The sequence below is a fragment of the Artibeus jamaicensis genome, unplaced genomic scaffold (genome assembly GCF_021234435.1).
Source record: "Artibeus jamaicensis isolate MK-2021 breed Jamaican fruit bat unplaced genomic scaffold, CSHL_Jam_final contig_373, whole genome shotgun sequence".
In the NCBI taxonomy this organism is placed as follows: domain Eukaryota; kingdom Metazoa; phylum Chordata; class Mammalia; order Chiroptera; family Phyllostomidae; genus Artibeus; species Artibeus jamaicensis.
This window is the reverse complement of record NW_026521807.1, coordinates 8985517-8993986: the sequence shown is the minus strand read 5'-3', so window position 1 is coordinate 8993986 and position 8470 is coordinate 8985517. Positions and strand designations below refer to the sequence as shown.

Sequence of the window (8470 nt, the reverse complement as noted above, 5' to 3'; positions counted from 1 at the left end):
TAATGCCCCAGACTATTCTTTCAGTTGTTAAAAATCCATAGAAAATAAATCATTATCTAAAATTTAGTATTGCATCAATAACATAATAATAGAATATTTAGGTACATGAGAAGCTGGTTTTGAAGTTCATTTGGCAAAAAAAATGCAAGAATGCAAAGGATGTTCTGGGGGAAAAAGAGAGCATGCACATCAGAGGAGGAGGAGAAAGAGAAAGAGGAGAGAGCGAAGAAGGAATTTGACTTACCAAGTACTAAAATTCATTACAAAGTTAAAATTGCTAAAACATGATGCTACTGGACAAAATAAATAAATAAACTGATGAAGTAATGGAATGCATTTTTTAGAGTCTAGCCATAAAGCCAAATATATAAGAGAAAATGACCATGAGGAAAGAGGCGTTTCATATTACAGAAAAGTGAGTCATTCAACAAATGGTGTTAGGAGCACTAGATATACTTTCACAAAAAAGATTTTATGGATTCCTTCCTAAGTTCTTATGTAGGAAAATTAATTCTAGGTTAAATGTATAAGTAAAGAAGGTAAAAGCATAATAGCAGTAAAGATAATATTAGATAATTTAGAAATAAATTTGGTCTTGAGAAGTACTTTCTAAATATAACACAAAATCTACAAGTCATAAAATGTTATTAACATGGCAATACAATAAAAATGTTAAAAATCTGTTTGGCAGGAGACAACAACCACAGATTAAAAATGAACAAAAGACAAAAGTCTTGGGGAAAAAACCCCATCATATTTAACAGTTAATGTGAAAGAAAAAGGCAGCAGAAACAACACGACCGAAAAGACAGCAGAAGAAGAGGTTTAAAAATAAACCATTCATGGAAAAGAAATAAATGGCTTTTTAAGCATATAAAAAGACATTTAATATTGACCTATATTTGGAGGAAGGCAAATTAAAGCTACTTTAAAATTCTAATATGCATGTATCTCATTGTCAATATCAAAAATTTCAATAACACCAGGAAACAGGAAATCTTAGAGGCTATTAAAACTCAGTAATATATATAAAAATTGAAGGTGCATGTTTTTTTCTTAGAAATTCCACTTCTAGGAATTTATCTGGTGTATCCTTTTACACGAGTGACATGATACTGTCACAAAGACACTCATGGTTTTAACATGAGATTCATAACAACATAACTGGCTATGAGTAGGGGATCAGCTAAATAAATTATGTTATATCCACAGAAACAAACACTATGCAGCTATTTAAAATAACAGGGAAATGTATAACTAACTGACATAAAAGACAAACATGGTTACCATATAGAGACAGGGGATAGATAGATATAGATACTCTTGCCCTTTGCTTTCTTGCTATAATATACAATTATTTGGGTAAAGAGAAAAGATGAGAGAAAATCCACAAATATTTGTATATAGAGATTACCTCTGAAACTGCCAACAATGATAACTTTTAGAAACTGAACAAGTGGCTGGAGGTTACAATGAGACAGAAGCCTGTTTTTCCTCTCTACACCCTTTTGGGCACTTTGCATTTGCTGTTACAGGAATGTTCTACTTTTCAGAAAATTTTAATTAATTAATTAATGTTTAAAAGAAAGAAAATAAATTCCAAGGAGATGGGTTTGTGTCTTGCTGCCAAATGCCAGGTAGGAATATGGAGTCAAGTGCATAGACTTTGTGCAAAATTAAACCCATATTTGGAACTCACTTCTTCCTTGAGAAACAGTGATCGGGTAAGAGTTCAGGTAGGTACTTGTTATTGAAACAAGATATTTTTCCTGTGATTTTCTTGTACTCCTCTCACAGCTCGTGTTCTCTTTAGCAGTCTTTATAGATGGCAAGTGGAAGTTCTAATGCCTCTCGGCTGAAGCTGGCTTTATTTGGATAACTTAACCTGCACAGGAGATTTGAGAGCCTGTAGCAATTTTTAAGGCAGGGAATTCCGAACATGAAAGTGTCTCTTTGTAATTGAAAAGCACATGCAAACCCCAAGGGTCAACACAGTTGACTGTCTAAAGTACCCAGCTAGCTAAGGGATTAAAAATGCATCTTTACCAGAGTAGCCTCCTCCCTTAGACTGTGGCATTGCCTTCCCTATTCACTTGGGAGTGTCCAAGGCTCTGATTTTCTAGAGTCACATAAGAGTCTTTCTTCAACTTCATTTTCACTAGAGGAGAAGATGAAATTGAGCATGTACAAATAAACTGCAGGGCCAGATTTGACTTCTGTCTTTTCTCCATTTTCTGGAGACTTAATGCCTTTGAGCATCTGTGAGCTGGCGGCCACAGGTTCTTTCTGACAATGCCATAACCCATAGCACTTTATTGGGAGGCTGTAACATTGCACAGGTTGAAAGTGGAAACTGAATTACAGCAGATTCCAATTCTTCCCTCTGCCTACTGGTGATGTTTAAACTTAATTAAGACCCTAGGAGGATGTAGGGTAGTAGAGCATTCATATATACCATGGTGTCGTCTACCTAATAGGGATACTGTTTTCTGTTCCACATAGTTTGGTATATCCACATGGTGTCCTTTTGGAGGTATATATATATATATATATATATATATATATATATATATATACACACACACATACACTAAGAAGTTTCAATAGGTTGTTCAGCTATGTCTACTACTACACTATTCCCTTCATTCTTTGCCTCTAGGAAAAGAAAAAAAATACATGTCTTGTACTTTTCTCCCCTGAGGAGGAATCAGGACCAGGCATAGACAATAGCCTAAAGTAAGCATATGGCTTTCAGAACCTTTCAGGTCTATTTTTGGACCTTATGTTAAGTACGTTTCCTACGTCTGACTTTCAGACCTATGCACTGAATTTTTTTCCAAGTCTCTTTTTCCTCCTTTTTTCATGGCTCTCAGCAGTGGCAGTGGCTGCCAACTCAAAATGTGTCAATTGGCATAAAAATTATTTTGAGCACTTAAAAAAAAGCAGGTATAAGAAGAATGCTCTGCCTCTCCCTTTTTGTCCTAGAAGCAGGAGAGAAGTCTTCCATGTGAAAAATGGCCTCCCTACACCAGGAAGAAGAAAACATTCTTGTCACCAGAGGTGAGGACCTGAGGCTGAGAATGCTGTACAGAGTATGTTAAAATGCTCTCATCTGTTTTCAGTCTCCCCTTATATTTTAATTACTTTTTTACTACCTCTTTGTCTCTATGTTCAACATAGTATAAAAGCATTTAGGTCTTGCCACTTTTGTGGGTCTTCATGTCCTTATAAGGGTTCCAATAGCACATAAAACTTATATTAAATACAATCTGTGTTTTTCTCCTATCAATCTTTTTTTTATTTTTTAATTACAGTTGACATAGAATGCTATATTAGTTTCAGGTATTCACCATAGTCATTAGCTATTTATACATCTTATGAATTGATCACTCCTATCAGCCTAATACCTAACACCATGTATAGTTATTACAATGTTATTAATGATATTCCCTACACTGTACTTTATATTCCCATAATATTTTAATAACTGGCCATTTGTATTTCTTAATCCCTTTCACCTTTTTCACCTGGCACCCAGCCTCCTTTACAACTGGCAACCATCAGTTTGTTCTCTGTATCTATGAGTTTGTTTCTATCAGTTTAATTCTCAAGCCCAGGAGACCCAAAGAAGGTAGAAGTTCTGCTTCTTCCCCAGCTTCCTCCCCAGTGCCATTAAAATGTAATGACCACATCCCCCATTTCTTCAGTGTCAGATTTTTGTGAAAAAATCATGTACCCTAATGCACAGCTAAAATTCTAATATATGTGCTAATGTTATGCCTTCTTATACAACATATTTGCATTTAAATAGAGTTGTCTGGAGATTTAATGGTTTAACCCAAAGGGATTAGCATGTCTCACATTTGTACAGCACTTGGTAGATTATTTCAAAGAGCTTTAGACAAACAAGATTTCTTATGAATTTCTAAGTCACCCTGAGGCAGAGAGGGTAGACATTTCTCATTTACATGCACACTGCCAATAACTTCAAGCTCAGCCTTGGCGTCACAGAGTAAATAGCAAGATATCCACTGAGGTCTAGGGACTCCTGTTGTTTCACCAGCCTTTCTACCACATCCAACAACTCCAGAAATAGATGTGAGTTGCGTATATGTCTGTTGGAGTTGCCAACCACAGAGTGCATATGCTCAGTGGTGCCATCTCCTTATGGGGCTGGTAGCATTTGAAAGATGAAGCTAAAGATGGCGTGCTGAACCTCTAACCTGCATGGGCATGTAGGGTAGAGAGAAAATATTAAAACTTTTAGTCAAACAATAGATGAAATCACTTGACTGGCTGACAGAATATCACAATAATTTTCTTCAAAGTTTAATAAATAAACTGCACCAGAGTTACCTGGTAATGGGGTTGAAGGTTCTCTTAAAAATGCAAATATATAGGCCATCGCTCCTATTTAGTAAAGCAAAACTAGCATCTGTGATACACAAGAGTTTTTGAAAAGCCTTAAATTATTCCTTCTCCTTGAGTACAGATGCACGTCATCTTTACCCTCAACTTCTCCAATGTTTACCATGATCGCCGGCAGGCTAAATTCTTTGGCATGCCACGCAAAGCTTCCTGCAGTCCTGTCCCAGCCGGTATCCCTTTTCAGTTCCTTGTTACCCTCCTTCACTCTGATCCTGGCATACAGTCTTCAGCTTTATCGCACAGGGAGTTTCCATTACTTTCATTGCCTAATGAGATAAGCATATTTTTTGATCAGCTGAGATTTCCTCCTTCCTCTGAACTTACACCACTTTGTTTTTTTCCTTTTTCTTAAAATCTTATCCATTATTTAAAAATCACACAGTTTAGTGGTATTGAGTACGTTCACATTGTGCAATCATTACCATCATCCATCTCTAGGACTCTGTTCATCCTGGAAAAAAGAAACTCCATATCCATTAAACAACACCCCATTTCCCACCGCTCCCCTCCAGCTCCTGGGGACCACCATTCTACTTCCTGTCTCTACCAGTGTGATCACTCTAGGTACCTCATCTAAGTGGAGTTGTATGCTTTATGGCTTATTCCCCTGAACACAATGTCCTGGAGCTTCATCCATGCATGGGTCAGAATTCCCCTCCTTTTTATAAAAAAAAATTCAGTTACAGTTGACACTCAATATTATATTAGTTTCAGGTTTACAACATAGTAATTAGACATTTATATAATCTATGAAGTGTTTACCTCAGTAAGTCTAGTACTCATCTGACACTATAAATAGTTATTAGTGTTTTTAAAGCAGGTCATTCTTTTTAAATTAATTTTTTAATTTATTGATTTTTATAGAGAGAGGAAGGCAGAGAAAGAGAGAGAGAGATCAGACCTTTGTTTCTGATCATACACCTTTTGAAGCATTTGTTGGTTGATTCACTTTCTACCTAGCATCTGAGTTAGTTTAAGATACCTTTGTTCTTTTATTAAATTATGAACTAAGAAAAAGCTCTGGGTGATACATTTTTTCATTTTCTTGGCTCTTCTACTAATTTTGAGCTAAGGGAAAGCTCTGGGTCTGAAACATCTTTGCATCTTCAAGATCAATTAAGTCAAAGGTTTGCACAGAGAAGATAACCAAGATATGCTGAACATGTGTTTCCAAGCACATTCTTGTCTGTGTAACTATCATCATAGTTTTGTTTACTGAAAGATAAACTGAAGTTGTCAGATTGAATAAAAAGATTATCATGTTCTTTCATCTTATTCATATGTACATATTTACATACAATAAAGATAAACTGACTTAAAGCCTCCATATTTACATACCAATTTTTCTGTTGAAAGGAATAAAACAGGGCTTACTAGAAAAAAATTCTGATTTCACTCATATGTGGCATCTAATGAACAAATTGAACAAAATGAAGACAGACATATAGATAGCAAGCAGGCTGACAGCCCTGAGAGGGTGTGGGGCTGGAGGGAAAAAGAAAACAAGGAAAAGAACTCACAGACTTGGACAACAGTTGGTGATTGTGGGGAGTGAAGGGGGGCAGGTCGAGTTGGATGAGGTTAAAAGAGGAGTAAACGGTAATGGGAAAATGCAATATAAATGAACTATTAAAATAGAAATTAATTGGGATTATTTAAATATAAAATATGTGCATGTGAACCCATTCTAAAAATAGATAAAACTAGTATAAAAATGTTAGATATGTATAAGTTAATGATTCAGGTATGTATGTATGAAAGACTAATGATATTAGTAGCTACATGGTAATGGTAAACATTCGGGCCTTTCAAGCTCTGAATTAATTTATTCAGAAGATGAGACATATGGGACCTTCACTGTCATTACCATGAGGACAGAAGTCCTTAGCTTCTACTATTATCTGCCAGAAGCTAGTTTAATGATGTATAGCAGGCTAAAGAGCAAGTGGCCTTATCGGGAATGAGGGAGCACTAACTACCATATTTTTCAGACTGTAAGACACAGCCAGGTTTTAGAGGAGGAAAATAGAAAAATATTTTGAAGCAAAAAGTGTGGTTACATATTTAATAAGATAAATAACATAATATTTCACCAATGTAAATGTAAACAGAACTCAACAGCAGCATTAACAACTATTATTCCTCCCAAACTTGGGGGGGTATGTCTTAGAGTCCAAAAAATGTGCTATAGTAGATGAGTTGTCTTTTTTCTGACGTGCACACAAATGCACAAATAATATCAACCATGGTTGTTAATTTACAGAAGAACTTCTATTACTCAGTGTCTCAGTATGATAAATCTTATTACCACTCTTGTTCTCATGTACTTTAGCCAACATTAGCTGAGATGTACACAGAAATATTTGTTCTGGGAAAGGTCACCTTATTCTGACTAATGGTGTACTGACATTTTAAAAGTGGTTTAGAGAGTCCACACATCACCAAATAGACTATCAGTTTCAGGAAAGGTAGTTAAGTAAATATAAAGCGTATAATCAAGAATTTGAAAAGGAGGAGGCAGTTTTTTAGAAATCCTTGAATATAATGTAATATGAACATCTGCCTTAGGATATTTCATCTCTCCAATTTCTTTTTAATCCAACATATCATATTGTTTGTTATTTTGAAACCTTTTTTCTCCATTTTCATCAGCTGCCAGTCATGAGGCTAAAAGGAATGTGCTTTTCAAAAGCCCTATTTGATACCATGGTCCTGTTTCCAAGAATAACACCAATGGGGACTTCATAACACCAACCTGAAAAAAAAGAATTACAAAGATTAAAATAAAATTTTGATTACAATGTACATATACAACTCTCTTTTTATAATAGAAAGGTTTTAAAATAAAGTCTAAGAATGAAGTTTCAATCTTCATAATCATACACCTTTTGAAGACCATCTATTTCTCACCTCTTGTTATTTTTCTTTTACTGCTAGGATACTTTAAATCAAATTGTAGAAATTATATTATTTCTTCTATAAATACTTTAATATGTCTAACAAAGAGGAATTTTTAAAGAATATAAACACAGTGCCATTACCATACCTAAAAGAACTAGCAATAATTATTTTTCATCAGCCAAAACCCAGTCCATGTTCAAACCTTCCCAGGTATGTCAAAAATATCTTTTTTTATAGTTGATTTACTTGAATCTAAATCCAAATAAGTCCCACACTCCCATTTGAACGATTTCTTAAATTTCTTTTAATCCATTACACTTTCCCTCTTTCTTCTATCTTTAACTACTTTTCTCAAGTTCATTACTTTTAAATCACGTCATTTGTTCTTAGAATTTCTCACATTATCTTCGACTGATTTATATTTTGCAGAATAATTTAGCATATATGTCTAAACTTACTTTCTGTATGTAATGGTTAAATTTTTAAGCTCGATTAGACCCAGATATTCAGGTTTCATTTCATTGTATTTTATTTAGTAAAAACACATAAGTGGCTATGTGTGATTTTTATTTTATCATATCAGAGACACATAATGTCTTATTTTTCCTACCCTTAGTGATATTAAGACTGATCAAAAGCTTCATCTTTATCCATCATAAAATTGCAATCAATAATTTACCTAGTAGTTTTACCAGCCATTGATGATTGATATTTAGATCAGTTATTGTATAAAGCCTTGAAAAATTGAGGTTTTCCAATTCTTTTATTCCTTATCTATTATTAGATTTATTTTATACATTTCTGATATTATGATCAGTATATAACTCTTACTTTCAAAAATAATATATTTATGATAATTCTAACTTTGTCAGAAAACAAGAGAATGTTATTCAAAATAATGGTAATAATTTTATAGTAGGAAGGAAGGTAGAGACAAGCAGATTTTCAGTTGCTCTTTACTGGAAAATAGCCACAACGGGTACTTGACTCATTTCCATGGAGCACATAACTGTACTGTCCTCAAGAACAGCCACCATCTAGGACACAAGTATGTAAATGTATAATATTAGCAAATAGTATGACAATATAATGATATAATGCAATATGAACATTTAAACACAATTTCTAAAAATCCTGATGA

At 34.3% G+C, this 8470-nt stretch overlaps 1 long non-coding RNA gene across 2 annotated transcripts in view; it reads right to left on the bottom strand.

The window, feature by feature from the left end:
• Positions 1-917: 917 nt before the first annotated feature.
• Positions 918-8470, bottom strand: part of LOC119052753 (uncharacterized) — a 30091-nt gene continuing 22538 nt past the window's right edge. The window contains exon 5 of one of the 2 annotated variants that reach the window (XR_008391461.1): positions 918-7183. This is a non-coding gene — a long non-coding RNA (uncharacterized LOC119052753). The remainder of the gene's footprint in view (positions 7184-8470) is intronic. The other variant, XR_008391462.1, reaches the window with a different exon arrangement.